Source organism: Eumetopias jubatus, unplaced genomic scaffold, assembly GCF_037043125.1.
Source record: "Eumetopias jubatus isolate StellerSeaLion01/CBP00866 unplaced genomic scaffold, mEumJub1_p1.0 scaffold_17, whole genome shotgun sequence".
In the NCBI taxonomy this organism is placed as follows: domain Eukaryota; kingdom Metazoa; phylum Chordata; class Mammalia; order Carnivora; family Otariidae; genus Eumetopias; species Eumetopias jubatus.
In genome coordinates, this window is record NW_028274823.1 from 54443998 (window position 1) to 54466272 (window position 22275).

Here is a 22275-nt window from a genome sequence, read left to right on the forward strand (position 1 = left end):
ATCTGGGGCCATGAATATTTAAATATATTTTATAATATATTAATTATATATAATTAATTTTATGTGATTAATTATATTTAATTACAGGTATACATATAATTAATTTCATATCTTTTATAATATATCTGATTCACTGATATTTTCATGAGAAAGCTAATGGTGATTTTCCAGTTATTAAACTTTACCTTTCTAATCTACAATGAACAGTAAATAATAGTTAATTTGGGGGAAGACGATTAGAGAAGTTGATGGGACCTTTACTTAAAGGATAAAGGAGTTTAAGAGCTTAGACGTTGAATGCAACTGCATGGTTTTTAAAATCCTGATTCTAGCTCACTCGTGGCAGCCAGCCGGTGCTCTGTGTTCTCCCGCACTCCACGTTCTCCCACCACCTTCACCGACCTCAATGGAAAAGGAGATCCCAGCGCTTGTCATTGACAATGGCTCTGGCAGGTACAAGGCGGACTTTGCAGGGGATGACACCCCCCCCAAGCCATGTTCCTGTCCATCATCTGGCAGCCCCGGCATCAGGGTGTTATATGGTGGGCATGGGCCAAAAGGATCCCTACGTGGGTGATGAGACCCAGAGCAAGTGGGGCATCCTGACCCCCAAGAACCCCATCAAACACAGCATTATCACCAACGGGGACGACATGGAGAAAATCTGGCACCACACCTTCTGAGCATGGTCCCCGAGGAGCACCCCGTGCTGCTGACTGAGGCCCCCCGAACCCCAAGGCCAACCATGAGATGACTCAGATCACAGAGACCTTCAACACTCCAGCCATGTATGTGGCCATCCAGGCTGTGCTGTCCCTATATGCTTCTGGCCACACCACTGATATTGTCATGGATTCTGAGGATGGGGTCACCCATACTGTGCCCATCTACGAGGGGCATGCCTTGCCCCATGCCATCCTGTGTCTGGACCTGACTGGACAGGACCTGATGAACTACCTCCTGAAGATCCTCACGGAGGGTGGACACAGCTTCACCACCACCGCTGAGTGGGAAATCGTGCATGACATCAAGGAGAAGCTCTGCTACATCGCTTTGGATTTCAAGCAGGAGATGGCCATCACCTCGTCCTCCTCCTTCCTGGAGAAGAGCTATGAGCTGCCAGATGGGCGGGTGATCACCAGTGGCAACGAGGGGTTCCACAGTCCCAAGGTGCTCTTCCAGCCTTGCTTCCTGGGTATTGAAGTCCTGTGACATCCACAAAACCACCTTCAACTCCATCATGAAGTGTGATGTCAACATCCGGAAGGACCTCTACGCTAACACAGTGCTGTCTGGCGGGACCACCGTGTACCCCAGAATCGCAGACAGGATGCAGAGGGATATCACAGCTCTGGCGCCCAGCATGGTGAAGATCAAGATCATCTCTCCTCCTGAACTCAAGTACTCCATGTGGATCGGGGGCTCCATGCTAGCCTCACTGTCCACCTTCCAGCAGATGTGGATCAGCAAGCCCGAGTATGATGAGTTGGGCCCCTCCATCATCCACCAGGAATGCTTCTAAATGGACTGCGAGCAGCTGTGTAGCATTTGCTGCATGAATAAACTCTGGAGTATAAATTTGCCCTGGCAAATGTATACACCTCATACTAGACTCAGGACACTGGAATCAGCCTTTGAGAAGAAATTTGTCCCTGAAGCTTGTATCTGATATCAGCACTGGATTGTAGAACTTGTTGCTGATCTTGATCTTGTATCCAAGTTAACTATTCCATTGGTATGTTTAATACCCTGTACATATCTTTGATTTAAACCCTTAGCACATGTGCTCAGTCACTTTGTCCTGAGGTTGAGAACATGTTTATGGAAGAGAAATCCATTGACTTGAGAATCTGTAAGACCATGAGGTTCTTGATCTGTGCAGGGTATTAATATGTAAGAGCTGCCTATTTCAGGATTTCTTTAGAGGCTGGCAAGAGTCCTGAAATAGTTGTCATTTCTGTCTTGCCAGTCTGACAGGGTTGGGAAGGTGAGAGCCTTAGGTAAACCCACTCTCCTTTCTTACCAGATGTTTTCCTGCCAAAGCACAGTGGATTGTTAGTTGCCTTGAGCTGGAAAATGGTTTGTATTTCCAACTGTAAATTTATTCATCCTTTTAATTTATGTAAGGTTTTTATACACAATTCTCAATTATTTAAGAGACATCAACAAATTTTGGTTTTCTACCGTCATGTGAGAACATTAGGCCCCAGCAACGCCTTAATGTGTGAGGAAAATAAAGTGCTGCAGTAAAAAAAAAAAAAAAAAATCAAATACTGATTCTACCATTCACAAGGTATGTGACCTTAAGCAAGTTACTTAACCTCTCTGAACCTCACCTTCCTTGTCTGCAAAGTGTAGGAAAATATCATAACTACCTTATCAGGTGATTGTGAGGATTAAATCGGATACCTCTAAACCTAGTGCTGGGCACTTTGTAAGCATGTATTAATTGTTAGTAATTATTAGTAATAATTTATATACTGCTGCATTCTTACATTTTTAAAAAAGATTTATTTATTTATTTATTTTAGAGAAAGCAGCAGGAGGGGCAGAGAGAGAAGGAGAGAGAAACTTAAGCAGAGCATGGAGCTGAGATGGAGCTTGATCTTACGACCCTGAGATCAGGACCTGAGCTGAAACCAAGATTCAGTTGCTTAACTAACTGTGCCACCCAGGTGCCCCTGCATTATTATATTTTTAAATTTATATATATTTATATATATTTTTATAATGAGCATGCATTGCTTTTGAAATTCCAAAACAATTTTTAAATGTATGGAATCAACCTTAATTTTAAGCGTTTACTAATTTAAATGCATTCTTAAATTATCAAATCATGCTTTGAGCTGGAAAATTTCACCCTGCTCTCTCAGTGTTTCAGAGAAAATGGAGGTTGCTGACAAGGTCTGAATTATGCTTTATTTATTTGTTTCCATTTTATAAATTTCCTGGGCACAAAAATTCATGAAGTCATGGGACCATTTTTACCAAAATTGATCCTGAAACACCTACTAGCAGTATTAAATTTCCTAATCTACAAAGAGTTCCTTTTAATATTCCATTGGTCATTTAGATCTTTGAAGCAAACCAATTACAACTAAATTTCATGTTGACCCCTAAGCCTTTTTGTTTTAGTGTAAAAGAACTCTGTTAATAATCTAGCATCTTTCCCAAGATCCTGTCTCATTTCCCTTCGGTTGATTTGAGCATTCCATTTTAATTCATTGCCTGTGGAATTGGTAACTATATGAGTTCTCTTGTGACTCCAATCTTAAATAATGATATCCCTCTAATAAGTCTTGTTCTATTTATAGGGCCTAAAGAGAAATTTGATTTTTAAGAGAAAACAGCAGCAATACTAGAAATAACTGTTTAGATGTATTCTAGAAGCCATTTTCTGGCCTGTTTATTGTTGTTTTATTTATGTTTCTGATCAAAAGGTCCGGCATGCAAAATGAGGAGTTTATGAGGTTCTCAACCCAGCTCCTCCCACCAATGCTTGGACTCAACTAGTGGCCACTCACTAGGATCTCCAAATGGATACCAGGGCCATTTTCTAGACCTCAGGAGTCCTATAGCCTTTAGCCAACCAACCTGTAAGTACCTACAAGGTAACAAGTACTTTTCTTGAGGCTATCTCTCTCTCTCTCTCTCTCTCTGTGTGTGTGTATAACAGCTTTGTTGAGATATAGTTTATATACTGTGCAATTTACCCATTTAAAATGTACAATTCATTGATTTTTAATATATTCACAGAGTTGTGCAATCCTTACCACATGAATTTTACATTTTCATCACTCTAAATAAGAACTCCATACGCATTAACAACACTCCTTTTTATATAATGACCACAAAGCTTACCAAAAATGTATTTAAATTTATCCGACTAAAGCAAAAGAGACAGATTAGAAGGAAAGCTCAAACTGTACATAGTGGTCTAGTTTTTAAATTTTGTAATTGTGTTTTGTCTTATCTCAAAATTAAGGATTTTAATGTTTTTTTAATTTGGGAAATTTATATTTTATAACTCAAAAGATTGGAATTAAGAAGATACAGAATTTTCTAGCATCTAAAATTATTAAAATGGGCACCAAGGGGGCTCAGTCTGTTAAGCACTGGCTCTGGCTCTTGATTTCAGCTCAGGCCAGGATCTCAGGATTGTGAGCTCGAGCTCCTCATCAGGCTCCTCATCAGGCTCCTCATCAGGCTCCACCCTGGGCGTGAAGCCTGCTTAAGATTCTCTTTCTCCCTCGGGGCACCTGGGTGGCTCAGTCATTAAGCACCTGCCTTCAGCTCCAGTCATGGTCCCAAGGTCCTGGGATCAAGCCCCACATCAGGCTCCTCGCTCAGCGGGAAGCCTGCTTCTCCCTCCCCCACTCCCCCTGCTTGTGTTCCCCCTCTCGCTGTGTCTCTGTCAAATAAATAAATTAAATCCTTAAAAAAAAAAATAGATTCTCTTTCTCCCTCTGCCCCTCCCTTCCCTGCCCCCCTCCCCCCATGAGCTCAATCTCTCTCTCAAATAAATAAATAAATAAAATTGTTAAAATAATTAAAAGAATCATAGAAACAAAACAAAACAAATGAATAAGAACTCCTCTTTTCTCCCACCCTAGGCAACTACTAATCTTTTTTCTGTCTCTATGAATTTGCCTATTCTGGAAATTTCATATAAATGGCATCATACAATATGTGGCCTTTTGTGTCAGACTTTTTTCATTTATCATAATGTTTTCAGAGTTCATCCATGTTGCAGCTTGTATCAGTACTTCCTTTCTTTTTATGGCTGAATAATATTCCATTGTACAGATGTGCCATGTTTTGTTTATCCATTCATTAGTTAATGGACATTTGGGTTGTTTCTACTTCTTAGCTATTGTGAATAATGTTGCTATGAACATTCATGTGCAAGTTTTTGTGTAAATATATATTTTCATTTATATTGGGGTGTATACCTGGAGTGGAATTACTGGGCCATATGTTTAACCTTCTGAGAAACTGCCAGATTGTTTTTCCAAAGTGGCTGCACCATTTTACATCAAGGCTATCTTAAGATCTATTTGGTCTTGGGTTAATTGTTGTTCTGTTTGGGTATGACCGTGGGAACAGGCCCTACTGTTCAGGTAAGAAACTTCTGTCAAAGATTCTCACTATATTATGATCTGAACTTAGCAGTCTAAAAGAGTATGTGTTTTTCAACATTTCTGAAAATATGGTGATGAGCATTCTTCTATCTAGAAGGGGGAAAAAAAAGATCCTGTTTATCAAGTTTCCAGAATTGTAGAGACTCTTATGGAGCACTTGCTCTTCTCACCCTAAAAGGCTGAGTAGGCTTTAGGGGCAGGTGGAGCAAGGCATAGTGGTATAAATGAAGGAGCATTACAAAAGAAAATATGTCTTCATTACTGCAGGGAAATTCTTCACTTCACTTACAACAACATCCCAGGTTACAGAAGTCAGAAATTCATATGGGCTAATAAATTTTTACTGTAGTCACTCACACCTTAGCACAAATTATTTTAATAATCACACTTTCCTCTTCACCCTTGGTTAAGTACAGATGAAGGTGTTCTGGTAGCAGAGGAGGTACTTTAAAAAGGATGGAAAACAAGTAATTTTAGAGCCTAAGAAGGGGAATTGGGACATTAGTATGTATTACATTATTAGGTTATTTACTGCATATTTATTAGGTTATTTACTGCTCATGACAATGCCAAGAGATAAGCAGTATCATTTTTACTTTATTTTTATTTTTTTTAAAGATTTCATTTATTTATTAGGGAGAGAGAGAACAAGCGCACAAACAGGGAGAAGGGCAGAGGCAGAGGGAGAGGAAGAAGCTGACTCCCTGCTGAGCAGGACCCTGGGATCATGACCTGAGCCGAAGGCAGATGCTTAAGCGACTGAGCCACCCAGGCACCCTTCATTTTTACTTTAAAAGAAAGGGAAGAGGCTAAGGGCACCTGGATGACTCAGTCCGTTAAGTGCCTGACTCTTGATTTAGGCTCAGGTCATGATCTCAGGGTCATGAGATCAATCAAGCCATTTGTCCATCTCTGTGCTCAGTGAGGAGACTGCTTGGGATTCTCTTTCTTCCCTCTGCCCCTCCCCACTCATGCTGTCTCTAAATAAATAAATAATCTTTAAAAAAGAAGAAAGAAAGAGAGAGAGAGAGAGAGAGAGAGAGAGAGAGAGAAAGAAAGAAAGAAAGAAAGAAAGAAAGAAAGAAAGAAAGAAAGAAAGAAAGAGAAAAGAAAAGAAAGAAAGAAAGAAAAGAAAAGAAAAGAAAGAAAGAAAGAGAAAGAAAGGGAAAAGTCTAAAAAAGTTAAATAACTTACTGAAGGTCACATTATATGTGGAGAGCTGGGATTTTAACTCCTAGCTATCTGATTGCAAAACATCAAAGCATCCACTTTCTGTCCTGAATAGAGAATAAACACTTTCAGGATGCTGGGGCTGAGAAGGAGGGAATGTGGAGAGCAGGCGTGTGCTGAAACCAAATTTTGCCTTCTCTACAATTTTTTTTTCCGTGTAGTGTCCCTGATTGCCACAACCACCTGCTGGCAGCACCCCCCAACCCCAATGGTTCAGCTGTGCAAAAGGCTAATGGGTCCCTAAATGCTTCCTGGCTTCGTGGAAAGTGGAGCTACTGTATTTGACTAAGTTAGGATGGCAGCAGCGGCTGCTGCTTGAGTCCCACACACTGCAGCAAAACTTCCTTATTTGGAAAAGTCTTTTCCATGCTATCTGGGCAGAAACACTTCAATATCACATTTAAGAAAAACAAAATGCTTTGACCTACATCAGAAGGGGCACTTGAAAACACTGAAACACAGAGAAATGAAAAAAAAAATCAAGTATATTTCTTTTTCTTTCTTTCTTTCTTTCTTTTTTTTTTTTTTGAAGATTTATTTGTTTGTTTGAGAGAGAAGAGAGAGAGAACACGAGCGCTTGCAAGCAAGCAAGCAGGGGGAGGGGCAGAAGGAGAAAGAATCCTGAAGCCGACTCCCCTGCCCAGGGCAGAGCCCGACGCAGGGCTCAATCCCAGGACCCTGAGATCATGAACTGAGCTGAAATCAAGAGTCGGCCACTTAACCAACAGGGCCACCCAGGCACCCCGTGATCAAACATATTTCTAAGTATACTTGATCACTGACTTTGGTCAAGTGGAAGGTGGGGGAGGGTGGGGGAGGGAATGCTTCATCAGATAGCTAAAAGAACATTCACGAATCCCTTTTTCTTTAACCCCAGAGCCTGTTCTAGTTAACAGTAAGCTTTGTTTCTCAGTTGTATGAAATGTAGCACACTTGTTACTGGAACGAAGAAAAAATACATTTTGGAATTATTTATGCTGTTCAAGGCAGGAGGGACCTTAGTGGCAGGATGCATTAGTTTCTCAGATAAGGTTTAGCATTGCTTCTCCTCCCCTGTGCAGAGGTTATATTTGGAAAAGGCAGGACCAAGTGGATATTTGCAGGATGGCCAGTGAGGTCAGCCTGAGTGTTAGCTCTTACGGTTCCCGGAGCAGCTTGGTAGAGAGATGAAAAGAGGAGAATTAAGTCTCAACTCTGCCACTAACTTGCTCGGTGAACTTGGACAAATGACTTAACCTCTCTGGGGGGACCTCAATTTGTTCTTCTTCGAAGAGGGGTTGGACTAAATGACCTCCAACAGCCTTTCCAGAACTGACTTTCTATTCTGTGATTTCCATGTTTTCGAAAAGGGCTTGTCTAGGCAAAAGTGTGCAATAGAAACCATGGGTTTCCAATGTCCTCTAGACACACCCCTCATTTCCTAACTTCCCTCCCAAAAGACCCATTGGTATGCAAAGCACAATAAGCTGAATATCATTCCCAGTGCTTATCAAATTTTATCTGTCCCATGTTCCATTCCCTCAGAGTCAGCTTTCAACCACCTGGCCCTGAGTGATGATGATGGATTAAAGCAGATAAAATAACCCTCACTGAGACTGGCTAACATGTAACCCTCCTCACAAAATACCTTAAAAATAATCAGAATATACATCCCTCCTCTTCAAAGGTCCCGACATCTGCATTATTCATTTATGTGGAAGGAGACAATTGATGGAGGGGTCTTTCTATGCCCTTCAGATTGCCCTAAGTTTGGACTGCCTTCTCTGACCACTGACACTTGGAGAACTTGTCCTATCTTGGCAGGAAGATTGTATGCTCAAGATGGAGATTTTGTTTTCCTCTGCATTAATCTGCAGCTAATGCCAGTGAACATTATCCTTGTTTAATTACATTCACTAACCAACTGACACAACTTCCCCTGGGAAGGAGCTTATCTGACTCTGACTCATGCTTTACAGCATGTTGGATTTGAGGAAATGGATAATATACACCCCGCTGGCTTTGGAATTTTAAACAGAAACCCACATGCCGCCAAGTCTCCAGCTTACTCCCAAATATGGGAGAATGTGTGCCCCAGCCTCGATTGCAGGAGGCATGCTCAGTGTGACAAAAGGCAAAACCCACAGTTTGTGCTGAGTGCCAGGCCCAGGCATGGAGAGCCAGAGCAAGCATCCACTTAAAGGAAAAAGAACCACCCCAGAGAAGGGAGGGAGGATGCCACCTCTAAGGACTACGTCCCTTTTCTAGAGCTCTCTTGATGATGACATAGCGAATGTCTTCTCAAATGTGAAATGAATCACCAGCACCAGGGACTAGAGAGGTGTGATTTCAGGGGGCCAACCTTTAGAGGTTTTTAAAGCAGTACTCACAGACACAGCATATCAGAACAGGAGATGAAATGATAGGAGTTTTGTGCTGAGCCGGTCAGGTCACCCTGTACCCACATCATGGCAAGAAACCCTCTGGTAGGGCACCTGGGTGGCTCAGTCGGTTAAGCGACTGCCTTCGGCTCAGGTCATGGTCCTGAAGTCCCGGGATCGAGTCCCGCATCGGGCTCCCTGCTCGGCGGGGAGTCTGCTTCTCCCTCTGACCCTCTTCCCTCTTGTGCTCTCTATCTCTCATTCTCTCTCTCTCAAATAAATAAATAAAATCTTTAAAAAAAAAAAAAAGAAACCCTCTGGTAGCCAGTATGCACTGGGATTGTCTAGAATCAGAGATGTTGCCAGAGGAGAGCTAACTGGGGCAATTGTTCTTCTGTCTGAGCTTAGGGTGCCAGGGGCAGTGACCCAGAGCAGAAAGAGGTGGCTCCTCAGCTGGAGGCCAAAAAAGAAAGGCTCACAGTCCAATTCAACCCCTAACTCCAGCTCCATGGCTAAGCCCCTCCCCACTTTTACCCACACCCCCTAAGGTTCCACATGCCGTCTTACAAACTCTCTTCCCTTTCAGGGCTGTCCTTGTGTTTTTTTTTTTTTAATCTTTATTATTTTTATTTTAAAAATGTGTTTGTTGAAAAATATCAAACAATAGAGAAATATAACAATAACTGCACCTGTTCATGGAGTATTTTCTTTGCATAAGACACCATATGAAAGCACTTAATGTGCATCATTTTACTCAGGTAGGTTTGTTATCATCCCCATTTACAGATAATAAGATGAAAGTTCATACAGGTGAAGTAAGTTGCCCGAAGTCACCTAGCCAGTACACAGCAAAGTTGAGATTTGAACCCAAGTGCTTGCTTTCCAAAGGCCATGTGTTTATTATACAGTCTGCCTTAAAGAGTACAAGAAAGAGGGAAATATCAACCTTAATCCACCACTCAAAGATAACTACTGTATTATCTTTCCAGACCACTCTTTGCATAAATGTTTGTGGTGTTTATTTTAACCTGATTTTAGGACAATAAAATCTGGGGTTGACTGGGCTTCCAGGAAGAGGGAGAATGAGTCACCCATTGTAATTTATCCAGATTTCTCTTCCCCTTAAAAAGCTATAGCTCAGGGAATCTGCACTTGGCTGAGTCCTGAGCCCTCTGCTGGTCTCCAAGAGGCGTGGGTGTCTTGCTGGGAGCATCATGCCAAGCACACAGTAGGTACTCAATTATTTCTCACCACTGGCATTATCAGGGACAGGTTTCTCGGTGATCCTTGGCTTCCGCTCCAGTGTAGGTATTTAAGAGCTATGAGTTCCTTCCTTCTCCAGATGGCGCTGGTGTTGGTGTTGGAGCCAAATAAAGAACCAACTGCCCAAGTGAGCCTAGAAATGCAGACATGTTAACACTCTGGAGAGCAAAACTGATGTCACTACTGCTGTCCTGGGACTGCCCTTTAAAACCCTTGCTGAAGGTGCCTGGGTAGCTCAGTTGGTTAAGCACCTGACTCTTGATTTCGGCTCAGGTCATGGTATCAGGGTTGTGAGGTCAAGCCCCACTTTGGGCTCGGCGCAGGGCACGGAGCTTGCTTGAGATTCTCTCTCTCCCTCTCCCTCTGCCCCTTTCCCCGTCTCCCTCAAACAAACAAACAAACAAACAAACAAACAAACAAACCTCTTACTGAATTTGTAATCCTGGTCTTTCCCATGGCTGCTGATGAAAAGAAGAGCTTCAGGAGTAGAGATAGTCACAGGCAAGGCTGAATGTGTGTGTTGTGGTAGTGAGGGAACAGAGTGGGATCTAGATTCAGTGACACTTCTAGAGCTCATAGGAGCTCCTGTCATCAGATCTCACCTGACTTCAGGGGGCTGGAGAATCACCCACAGGCAATGAAAGGACTGACTCCAAGAGGCAGTGAATTACCCTGCTTGGTCATGAGATCTTAGCTGAGCAAGCAGAGTGAATGAAGGCAGCATGACAGAAGCTGATCAGGGACACAGGAAACCTGTCTTTCCTTCTCACTTCTCACTAACCAGCACCTTCCCTGCAATGCATACAACCACACATATTCTCTTAAAAAGAAAACCAAAAGCATTAAGTAGTAAATTATATGTTACATGTATTTTACCATGATTAAAAAGAAGATACCAACCCAGGTTAAATATTCTCTCTCCTTATTCCTATGTCTATGTATTCCCCAGGGTTTTTCCCCCCCCCCAAGCACTGTAATCCACATTATTGCATTTGAATCCCCTCAATTTGTGATATAATGAGAGTAGTTATCACTAGTTTCCTAAACCAAGATTACCAATTTTTTTCTTTTTGCTAACTTTTTGTGGAAGTATAACATATACAGAAAAGTACACAAATCATAACTATACAGCTCTATAAATTTTCAAACAGCAAACACCTTCATATAACCAAAACCTAAATGAAGAAAGAGAATGTCACTAGCATACCAGAAGCCCTCCCTTGACCCCTTCCTGTCACTAGTCTCTCAAGGGTAATTCCTATTTGTGAGTTAAAAGCATAGATTAATTTTTTCCTGTTTTTGAACTTGACATAAATGGAATTATAAATATGTATCCCTTTCTGTCTTCTTCCACTTAACATTATATATGTGATATTCACCCTAACTATAGTATGTAGTTATAGACTATTTTTTCCCGTTGCTGTGTAGGACTCCATTATATGAATTCACCATGATTTATTTATCCCTTCTATTGTTGGTGGACATTTGAATTGTTTCTGGCTTTTAGCTATTATAAATAATGGCACTATGAGCATTCTTGTACATATCTTTTAGTGAACATATGTTTTTCTAGAAATGTGACTGCTTATCGTAAGGTATGCATATGTTTGACTTCGACAGATATTATCAGATATTTTTCCAAGGTGGTTCTAATCAATTTACACTCCCACTAGCAATGTGTGAGAGTTCCAGTTGCTCCATATCCTCACCAACAGGTAGTGTTGTCAGTCTTTTTTATTTTAGCCATTCTGGTGTGATGTGTAGGGATATCCTATTGTGCTTTTAATTTGCATTGTCCTGTTGATTAGTGAATTGAGTATTTATTAGCCATTTGGATATTCTAGGGACTTCTTAAAGTTTTGTTTTTCCCGGTTACTAAAGCAATACCTGCTAATTGAAGAAGGTTTGGCAAATACAGAAAGGAATCATGATGGCTTTGTACTATGTCAACTTAGCTAACCTAGAACTATGTTTTTCAGAATTTTTTTTTCCTTGTCTGGTTCTGGGCTAGAGTTGGCCACAAGAAAATTTGCATAAAACTTGAAGGGTAGACGTGAAGCAGTCATGTTTATGCTCAGAATGTCTGTATAGAGGCAGGCACTATTGCAACTCACACACATTGTCTTAGATCTGCTGGCCCACCTTGTTGGCATGGGAGGGCAGTTGGACCCACACTCCCCACCAGATCTCATCCTTCAACTTGTTCAACTCTTGGGTCAAATATGTGTTTAGCTCCATGCCAAAGGACCCAGCTCCTTTGCAAGTCCCTGACGTCACTGAAGGTGGAGGTTGTGAAGGCAGTGAGAGACTGATGCAGGATCCACGTCACCTTGTGGGTGTCACATTTTTCTTGCAATTTCCAGTTTGCCCTCACTCCCCCATATTTCATGTCTCTTTATTCTTCCTGACTACCTACCCTCCTGATTTCAGGTCCAGCACCAAAAACATAAGCAGCAAGAGCACACAAGCTGTTTAACCAGCTCCCACAATCACATTACATCAAATCCCTATAATAAACCCCTAACTCTGTGTCATTCTTAGAGGTTCTGCATCTCTAATTAACCCTTGATATAGGTGTTGAGAAGAAACCAACTTTACCTGTAATTGCACACCCAGAGTGGACCATGGTCAACATCTCAGTGTGTATTTTTCCTGCCTGGAGCATTTTCATTGAAGAGAATGAGCTCTGGAAAGGTTAGGGGCTGCTCGTTGCTCAACTGGCAAGGTGGCAGAGCCGAGCAGTCAGAGAGCTGGTTTCATCCCTGCCAAGGTGGTGTTGCTTCCACTGTGTCTCAGAATCCCTGCGTGACCCTGTGCTCCTCCAGCTTTCCTGGAGCCCTCTAGCTCTGAGCACGAGCTCTGTGCCTGGGAGAGCAGCTTTTGAACACATCTTCCTGGGCTTTGCAGCCACCTGCTCTTACAGCTTCCCCATTTTGTTCTGACCAAATTATAGGAGTTCCACCTTTCTGTTCCTCTTCAGAAAAAGAACAGTCTTTTGAAAACTAGAGTCATGCTGTGTCATCTACATCCGGAGAACCCACTGAGACGTGACGGCCACCAGGGGGCCAGGAAAAGTCCTGAGGCCTCCCCTTCCCCACAAACCCAGCTATCGTGAAGTCATTTAGAGATGGAGTCCTTTGATTTAAGCATTATTGTCTCAAGAGTTCTCTTTTAAAACATAAGTGCTCCTGAGAGAGGCAACACATGAAATCCATAATTCTTCAGAATGAATTTCCCAGATGTCGTGGTAAGTGACATCGCATCATGATAGCTTTGGTAGAGAACAGGCTGGGCAGGAGACGGCCGGCGGAAGGCGAAGCCAACAACAAAGTGCCTACTGTGTAATTTGGCTAAGAGCCTCCTGGACGCTGAGTTTTACAAAAACAGGGGTCAATAGCGCTTTTCTGCTCAAACTTGAGACTTGGGCCTGGGCTCTGCTCCTCAGCTGGAGGGTAGACCCACTAGGACAGATTTGCTTCCCTTTAGAAGAACAGAACCAGAGGGAAGCATCCGGAGATGGAGTGCAACATAGAAACTCGTGACGATGAAAAGAAACTGGGGACACATACGTTCCCAGCGTGTCAATTCTGCCTGGCTGGTTTCTTGAAGAAGAACAAAAAGTGGATGTTGTAGTTAAGGTTTCTTGCTTTGCTTACTTTCCTCTTCCAACAGCCATCCCCCCTGTGGGCCTCATTCCTGGTTTGTTCCTATCACTGCCCCCCAAGTAGAGGGGACAGTTACCCCACAGGTTGGCTGCTGAGCTGGGAGCCCCAGGGAGGCAGGGAGGCCACAGCCTGAAGCACAGCAGTGCCCAGGGTAACATTATCCTTCCAGAGCTAACAAGGAACTGAGTGTTTAGAATAACTTCAAGAAAGTCGTGGGTGTTTCCTCTGTCAGAGAAACAAGAAACCACAGTGAGATAATGGATGGCTATATTCAGTCACAGATTATCAGCTGCCATTGCTACTTCCTGTTCAGAATTCGATGAAACTTCTTTCTAGTCACTGGAGCCTCATGGATTCTGCAAGTGACAGCATTTAGTGAGGTGGGGCTTGGGAGCACTGCTAACCAGAGGTGGAACTGGGGTTTTTGTGGAGGTGGGAGAGTGAGGTTTCAGGGGCCTGTTCCTGGTAGAGTAGGAGGTACATGAGGGACCAACAGTGAGAATAATTTTTGCCAAACTCCTGGTATTTTTCAGGCTTTTGGACTTAGAGCTTTTGTGCACTATCTCATTTGACTCTTGTTTTTTAAATACTTTATTTTTAAGTACTCTCAACACCCAACATGGGGTTCGAACTCACAACCCCAAGATCAAGAGCACATGCTCCACCAACTGAGCCAGCCAGGCACCCATCATTTGACTCTTAAAACAAGTGCTACACAAAAGACAAGTGTTGGTGAGGATGTGGAGAACCTGGAATCTTTGTACACTGTTGGCGGGAACGCAAAATGGTGTAGCCACTATGAAAAGCAGTGTGGAGGTTCTTCAAAATATTGCAAATAGAATTAACCCACAACTATATGGTCAACTAATCTTCAACAAAGCAGGAAAGAATATCCAATGGGAAGAAGACAGTCTCTTCAACAAATGGAGTTGGGGAAACTGGACAACATAAAAAAGAATGAAGCTGAACCACCTTCTTACACCAAACACAAAATTAAGTCAAAATGGATTAAAGACCTAAGTGTGAGCCCCCAAACCACAAAAATCCTAGAGGAGAACACCAGCAGGAACCTCTTAGGCATCGGCTGTAGCAACATCCTTCTAGATATGTCTCCTGAGGCAAAGGAAACAAAAGCAAAAACAAACTATTGGAACTTCATCACAATAAAAATCTTCTGCACAGCAAACAATCAACAAAACTAAAAGGCAACCTACTGAGTGGGAGAAGATATTTGCAAATGACATATCTGATAAAGGATTAGTATCCAAAATATATAAAGAACTTATCAAACTAAACACCCCAAAAATGAATAACCCAACTAAAAAAATGTGCAGAAGACATGAATAGACATTTGAAAAGATGCTCAACATCATTTGTCATCAGGGAAATGCAAAGCAAAACTTCAATGAGATAGCACCTCACACCTGTCAGAATGGCTAAAATTAACAACACAGGAAACAACAGATGTAGATAAGGATGTAGAGAAAGGGGAACCCTCTTACACTGTTGGTGGGAATGCAAACTGGTGCAGCCACTCTGGAAAACAGTATGGAGTTTCCTCAAAAAGTTAAAAAATAGAACTACCCTATGATCCAGCAATTGCACTACTAGGTATTTACCCAAAGAATACAAAAATATTAATTCAAAGAAAGACTGGGGCACCTGGGTGGCTCAGCTGGTTAAGCGTCCCACTCTTGATCTCAGCTCAGGTCTTGATCTCAGGGTCATGAGTTCAAGCCCCGTGTTTTAAAAAGGCGGGGGGAGATACAAGCACCCTGATGTTTATAGCAGCATTATCTACAATAGCCAAATTATGGGAACAGCCCAAGTGTCCATCAAGATAAAGATGTGGAGGGGCACCTGGGTGGCTCAGTCGGTTAAGCGTCTGCCTTCTGCTCAGGTCATGATCTCAGAGTCCTGGGATCAAGCCCCACGTTGGGCTCCCGTAAAGCAGGGAACCTGCTTTTGCCTCTCCCTCTGCCTCTCCCCCATCTGGTGCTCTCAATCTCTCTCTCTCTTTCACTCCCTCGCTCTCTCAAATAAATAAATAAAGCCTTTTAGTATTTTTTTTTAAAGATTTTTCTTATTTACTTGACACAGAGAGAGAGACAGTGAGAGCAAGAACACAAGCAGGGGGAGTGGGAAAGGGAGAAGCAGGCTTCCCGCCGAGCAGGGAGCCCGATGCCAGGCTCGATCCCAGGACCCTGAGATCATGACCTGAGCCAAAGGCAGACGCTTAACGACTGAGCCACCCAGGCACCCCAACAAAGTCTTTTAAACAAAGAAAAAAAGATGTCACACACACACACACACACACACACACACACACACACACACACACACACAGGAATATTACTCAGCCTTAAAAAAGAATGAAATCTTGCCATTTGAAATGACATGAACAAAGCTAGAGAGTATTATGCTAAGCAAAATAAGTCAGAGAAAGGTAAATACCATCTGATTTCACTCATATGTGAAATTTAAGAAACAAAACAAATGAGCAAAGGGAAAAAGAGAGAGAGGCAAACCAAGAAACAGATTCTTAACTATAGAGAACAAACTGATGGTTACCAGAGGGGAGGTGGGTGGAGGGATGGGTGAAATAGGTGATGGGGATTAAGGCATGCACTTCTTGTGATGACACTGGGTGTGGTATAGAATTAATGAATCACTATATTGTACACCTGAAACTAATATTACACTGTATGTTAACTAACTCGAATTTAAATAAAAACTTTTAAAAATTGAAAATAGAACTATTGTGCCACCCAGCAATCCCACTTCTGGGTATTTATCCAAAAGAATTGAAATCAGGATCACAAATCAATATTAGCACTTCTATGTCCATTGCACCACTATTCACAATAGTCAAGATGTGGAAACAGCCTAAATGTCTACTGAAGAATGAATGGATAAAGAAAATGTAGGGGCACCTGCATGGTGTAGTCGGTTAAGCATCTGCTCTTGGTTTCAGCTCAGGTGGTGATCTCAGGGTCCTGGGATTGAGCCCCATGTGGGGTTCTGTGCTCAGTGTGGAGTCTGCTTGGGACCCTCTCTCTCTCTCCTCTCCTTCTGCCCCTTAACCCCCCCCCACTCACCCACGTGTGTGCTCTTTCTCTCTAAAATAAATAAATCTTTTTAAAAAAGGAAAGAAAATGTATATATACATACAATGGAATATTATTCAGCCTTTAAAAATAAGGATACCCTAAAAACATGACGGCATGGTTGACCTTAAGGATATAATGCTAAGTGAATAAGCCAGCCACAGGACAAATACTGTATGATTGTACTTATATGAGGTATCAAAAATAGTCAAATGGATAGAAGCAGAAAACAGAACAGTGGTTGCCAAGGTCAGGCTGGGGAGTTGCTAATTAACAGGTTTAAAGCTTCAGTAATGCAAAATGAGTAAGTTCTAGAGATCTGTACAACATTGTGCCTATAGTTAACAATATTGTGTTGTACACTTAAAAATCTGTTAAGAACAGCTATCATGTTAAGTATTCTTACCACAATATAATAAAAATAAAAATTTAATTTAAAAACCACCCTATGAGGGTGCCTGGGTGGCTCAGTTGGTTAAGCATCTGGCTTTAGTTCAGGTCACGATCCCAGGTTCCTGGGATCGAGTCCCACATAGGGCTCCCTGCTCAGTGGGGAGTCTGCTTCTCCCTCTCCCTCTGCCCTTCGCCATGCTCATGCTCTCTCTCGCTCTCTCTCGCTCTCAAATAAATAAATAAAATCTTAAAAAAAAAAAAACCCTGTGAGAACGGTACTATTATTACCCCCATTTTATAGATGAGACAAGAGGATCATAAATGTTAATTTGCCCCGGGGGTCACAGTGGTAGAACTGGGAACTAGAATCAGGACTTGCTCTTCTCTCTCTCTCTCTCTCTCAGTACTTTATTGAACTATCACCTACATACACTTAATATGTATATAGCCATGTGGCCACCACCCAGATTAAAATTAGAGCATTTATATCATTCCGAAAAGCTCCGCCATACCCTTCCCCAGCAAGTACCCACTCCCCTAACTTCCAAGGTAACCAATATTCTGACTTCCATCCTCAGAGATTCACTTGACCTATTCTTGAACTTCATAGGAATGGAATCATACTCTTCTATCTGGCTTCTTTGTTCAGGATAGTGTGTCTAGGATTTGTCCATATTGTCATATGTATCAGCAGTTTATTACTTTTTATTGCTGAACAGTACTTGATTTTATGAATATACTACCCAATTTACTTATCCATCCTCTTGTTGATGAATATTTAGGTTGTTCCCAGTTTTAGGCCCTTTTGATTAACAGTGCCATGAACATTTTTCATACAGTGCCATGAACATTTTTCATAAGTAAGAAGTTTTACTTTATTAAGTCCTGCCAACCAGTCTGGTTGCTCCACATCTCTGCCCCCACATGGCATTGTTGGTCTTTTCATTTTAGCCACTAGGATGAGCGTGAGAGTCAGCTCTTTCCGATTCCAAAGCCTGTGCGGCACCATAAAGCTCTGGACCTGAGCTCCTGCTACATTCAAGGCTCTCTGCCTTGGGTGGGAACAAGTGGCCTATGTACAATTTACATGCTGGCAACAAGAATGGCAAGTGGCTTTCCAGAACAGCTAGGTGCCAGGAGATCTGCCTCCTCCGTCATTTCTGAGGCGTGCCCATCAAATTCAAAATTGAGTGTGTGCATGTCATTCTCTAGGAAAAGCTCTCTTAGAGAAAGCTCTCCTGCGGCTTCTGGGACGAGGGTGTGCCAAGTGTGTGGCCCGTGTGGTCAGAGCCTACTGTGAGGTTGGGCCTGTTCTTCGCTGCTGACAACTTGGAGTGGTTCAAGCCAGAACACCAGAAGGTTCTCAAGGATGTCCTGGCCCAGGAAGCACTGTAGCCTGAAGCATAAGAACTCTAGAACTATTTTGTAGCTTGACCTTATCCCCCAGTGTGGCCTTGGGGAAGTTATTTAACCTTCTGTGACTCAGTCTTGTAAACTATTAAATGGTGCAGTAATACCTGCACTATATCTCACGCAAGATTCTTCAGGGGCTTCTTACTGTTCTTAGAGGGTCTGTTTTTCCAGCCCATCTTTCCCGACTGTGCCATATGCTTCTACCACACTGACCTATTTAATGTTCACAAGCAAGATATCTTCTTTCACTCCTCCACATTTTTATAAAAGCTGCTGTTATACAGGGTATTTCCTTTCTCTGGAATACCCTTTCCCACCTAGTCCAACTGGCAAACTTCTCTTCGTTCTCCAACACTCAGCATAAGCAACACCTCCTCTGTGAAGCCTTCCCTGGGCATTCCTTGACTCTTCTGGCAGATGGATGGCCCCATAACACTTGGTGTTATACATCCACTCCTATCACATGGTTTTCTTGTGAGGCTTCCCCATCAGACTGTGAGTTCCTTAAGAGGAAAAACTCCTAGCCCTGTGTCAGGAGAGCAGTTACTTAATAAACATTTACTGAATTAATGAGTAAACCTTGAAAGAAAAGGGAATATGGAAATAATTTTAAAAAGGAAATTAAGCCTTCATTATTGTCTTCATTTGTAAAAATAACTAATGCATATTACAAAATATTCAAGCAAGAGAAGTAAAGGTTTCCCTTAATCCGCCCCACATCCAGGGACAACCCTATCAGCAATTTGCTTTCAGACTTTTTTCTATACTTATACAACTTATGCAGAAGACTGTACTATATGTGTTGCTTTTTTCACTTAATAGCTCATGGACAACTTTCTGTATCAATAAATATATATCAACCCGTTCTTTCCGATGCTTGCATAGTATTCCTTTGAATGATGTACCATGATTTAGATGTTTTCTAACCCTCTGTTGATACAGTATAACCATTCCAAAAATACTTGTGGAGCACCCATAGAAAAAAATTAAATATCAGTGTGGAACTCACTATGACAGGTTTATCCCAGGATGTTGTGGGAGCCGAGAGGAGACACAGAGACTGGGAACCCTGTATCTGATGACACCTACAGCATCGAGGGTGGGACAGAAAGTGTGAATCCAAAAGGCCGGCTGCTCAGCACTCTCCCTCTCATCCAGGCCTTGCATCTCATTGGCTAGAACAAGAGAGGATCCAGGACCCCCAGAAGGAGCTTCCAGAACATGAGCTGAATGGAGCAAGCAGAGTTTGCTTTAGATGAACAAATTGATTTTGCAGAAACAGGAAATTTCTCTCATACTTTAAGTCCTAAAATAGAAGAAACATGCTGGGGTGCACAGGGACTTAGGGAATTTGGTTAATGTGAAGTAAAGGTGACGTGCGTTTTGAATCTGACAATCTCATCGTGAGCTATTCCTCACTTCCCAGAAAGGCTTTTATTGAGAATCAAGCAATGGCAACAACCAAGGAATGTTCACCTAGTAGTAGAATGGGGTAGGAGAACACTGCTAAGTATTGCTGGTCTCAAAGGTGCAGGAAATGGAACCCTTCATGCTCCGTTGGGGAGACTATAAGTCAGGCAGCCTAGAGAGTCAAGTGTGGCCTGGTCCAGCCTTCCTCCTCAGCCTTGACTCCAGATTTTCTCCCTGATCCTGGCCCTGGTAACCCTCCCAACTCAGCACACTGTCCACCTGAGGGCCTCTACACAGGCCTTCCTTGTCTGGAAAGCTCCTTCTTCCCCGTCTTCCGCCAGACCCCTGGTCTCTCTAGTCTTCCTAGTCACCCTTGAATTCTCAGCTTTAGGGAGGCTGTCTCTAAACCCCTAGTATCAATTAGGTTCCTCTGTCTACATTCTCCGACAACCCTGTTCTTTTTCTTCAAAGAAGTTACCACAGTCACCATAATATATTGATTCATGTGATTATTTGTTGAGTGATAATGTTTGTTTAGTGATGCAGGATAAGTCTGTGTTGGTTTGCTCCTAGCTGAATTCCTAAGGCCTCATAAATGTCTGACGCAAAAATCGTACCCAATATATGTGTGTTGAATAAATGAATGCTTTTAGAGGGTGGTCTCTATCAAAACTGTAAATGTGATACTGTGTGATTCAGCCATCCTACTGAAAGAATCTATCCTGTGGAAATAGCAAGACGGCACTAAGACATAGATGCAAGTGTCCCTGGGGATGCTTCATCTGTATTAGCAGAGGTTCGGAAAATGCCTCATACGGTACATCATTCAATGGAATACTACGTAACCATTCAAAGGAATGATATATATATTATACATATATTAATTACTGAATTACTGATATGAAAAATGTCCAGGGAGGGATGATTAAGTAGAGCACAGAGGATTTTTAAGGCAATGAAATTACTCTGTATGGTACAAAAATGATGGATACATGTCAGTATGTATTTGTCACAACCCATGGAATGTACAACACCAGGAGTGAACCCCAACGTAAACTCTGGGCTTTAGGTGATTACGGTGTTTCAACGTAGGTTCATTGATTATAACAAATATACCACTCTGGTGGGGGATGTTGACAGTGGGGAAGGCTGTACGTGGATGAGTGTAGGGAATATATGGGAAATCTTTGTACCTTCCACTTGGTTTTGCTGTGAGCTTAAAAATGTTCTTTTTAAAAGTCTATTTTTTAGGGGCTCCTGGGTGGCTCAGTCGGTTAAGCGGCTGCCTTCAGCTCAGGTCATGATCCCAGGGTCCTGGGATCCAGCCCCGCATCGGGCTCCCTGCTCAGCAGAGAGCCTGCTTCTCCCTTTCCCTCCGCCTGCTGCTCTGCCTACTTGTGCTCTCTATCTCTGTGTCAAATAAATAAATAAAAGATATCTTAAAAGTCTATTTTTTAAAAAGAAGTCCTTAGGCCATATATGGGGGATTTCTACCTTTTCATTTACACATTTATGTTTTCTGAATTTGTTACACTGCACATATTTATTAACTACCTTCATAATTAAGTAATACTAGGGGCACCTGGGTTGCTCAGTGCTTAAGCGTCTGCCTTTGGCTTAGGTCATGATCCCGGGGTCCTGGGATGGAGCCCTGTGCCAGACTCCCTGCTCAACTGGGAGCCTGCTTCTCCCTTACCCTCTGCATGCCACTAGCCCGGCTTGTGCTCTCTTTCTCTTTGAAATAAGTAAATAAAATCTAAAAAAGGAAAGAAAGAAAAAGAAAGAAAGAAAAGAAAGAAAGAAAGAAAGAAAGAAAGAAAGAAAGAAAGAAAGAAAGAAAGAAAGAAAGAAAAAAGAAAAAAGAAAGAAAGAAAGAAAGAAAGAAAGAAAGAAAGAAAGAAAGAAAGAAAAGAAAGAAAGAAAGAAAGAATGAAAGAAAGAAAGAAAGAAAGAAAGAAAGAAAGATCCAAAAGAAAGGAAGAATACTGTCAATCTGTATATACGGTATTTATGCGATTGTGTACATGCGCAGTAACAAGCAGACGTGCAAACAGGCTCAGAGCTCTCTAACCAATAATAGTATCCAAGCTTTTCCCTGAACACCTACAGGGCCGCACATTTTCATTCAGTGTAGACCTTGGAGAGGGAGAGGAAAGCTGCTCAACTCTAGGAGATTTGATCAAACCTGGTCCTGGGAGAGGATGAACCTGGGACCCAGTGTAGGTTGGAATCTGTAAAAGACATCCAGGGAAGTGTCTTCTGAGCCTGCACCCTGTTCTTTCAAGTAGGCCCA

At 42.3% G+C, this 22275-nt stretch overlaps 1 long non-coding RNA gene and 1 pseudogene across 1 annotated transcript; one reads left to right on the forward strand and one right to left on the reverse strand.

Annotated features, from left to right (window-relative positions):
• Positions 1-406: 406 nt before the first annotated feature.
• On the forward strand, positions 407-1522 carry LOC114214199 (actin, cytoplasmic 2 pseudogene; annotated as a pseudogene).
• An 8011-nt stretch (positions 1523-9533) lies between these two features.
• Positions 9534-12959, reverse strand: LOC148162169 (uncharacterized). The gene is made up of 3 exons (XR_015767109.1): positions 12593-12959; positions 10417-10786; positions 9534-10127 (listed from the first exon to the last, which is right to left on the reverse strand). It is a non-coding gene; the product is annotated as an uncharacterized LOC148162169 (long non-coding RNA).
• Positions 12960-22275: the final 9316 nt, after the last annotated feature.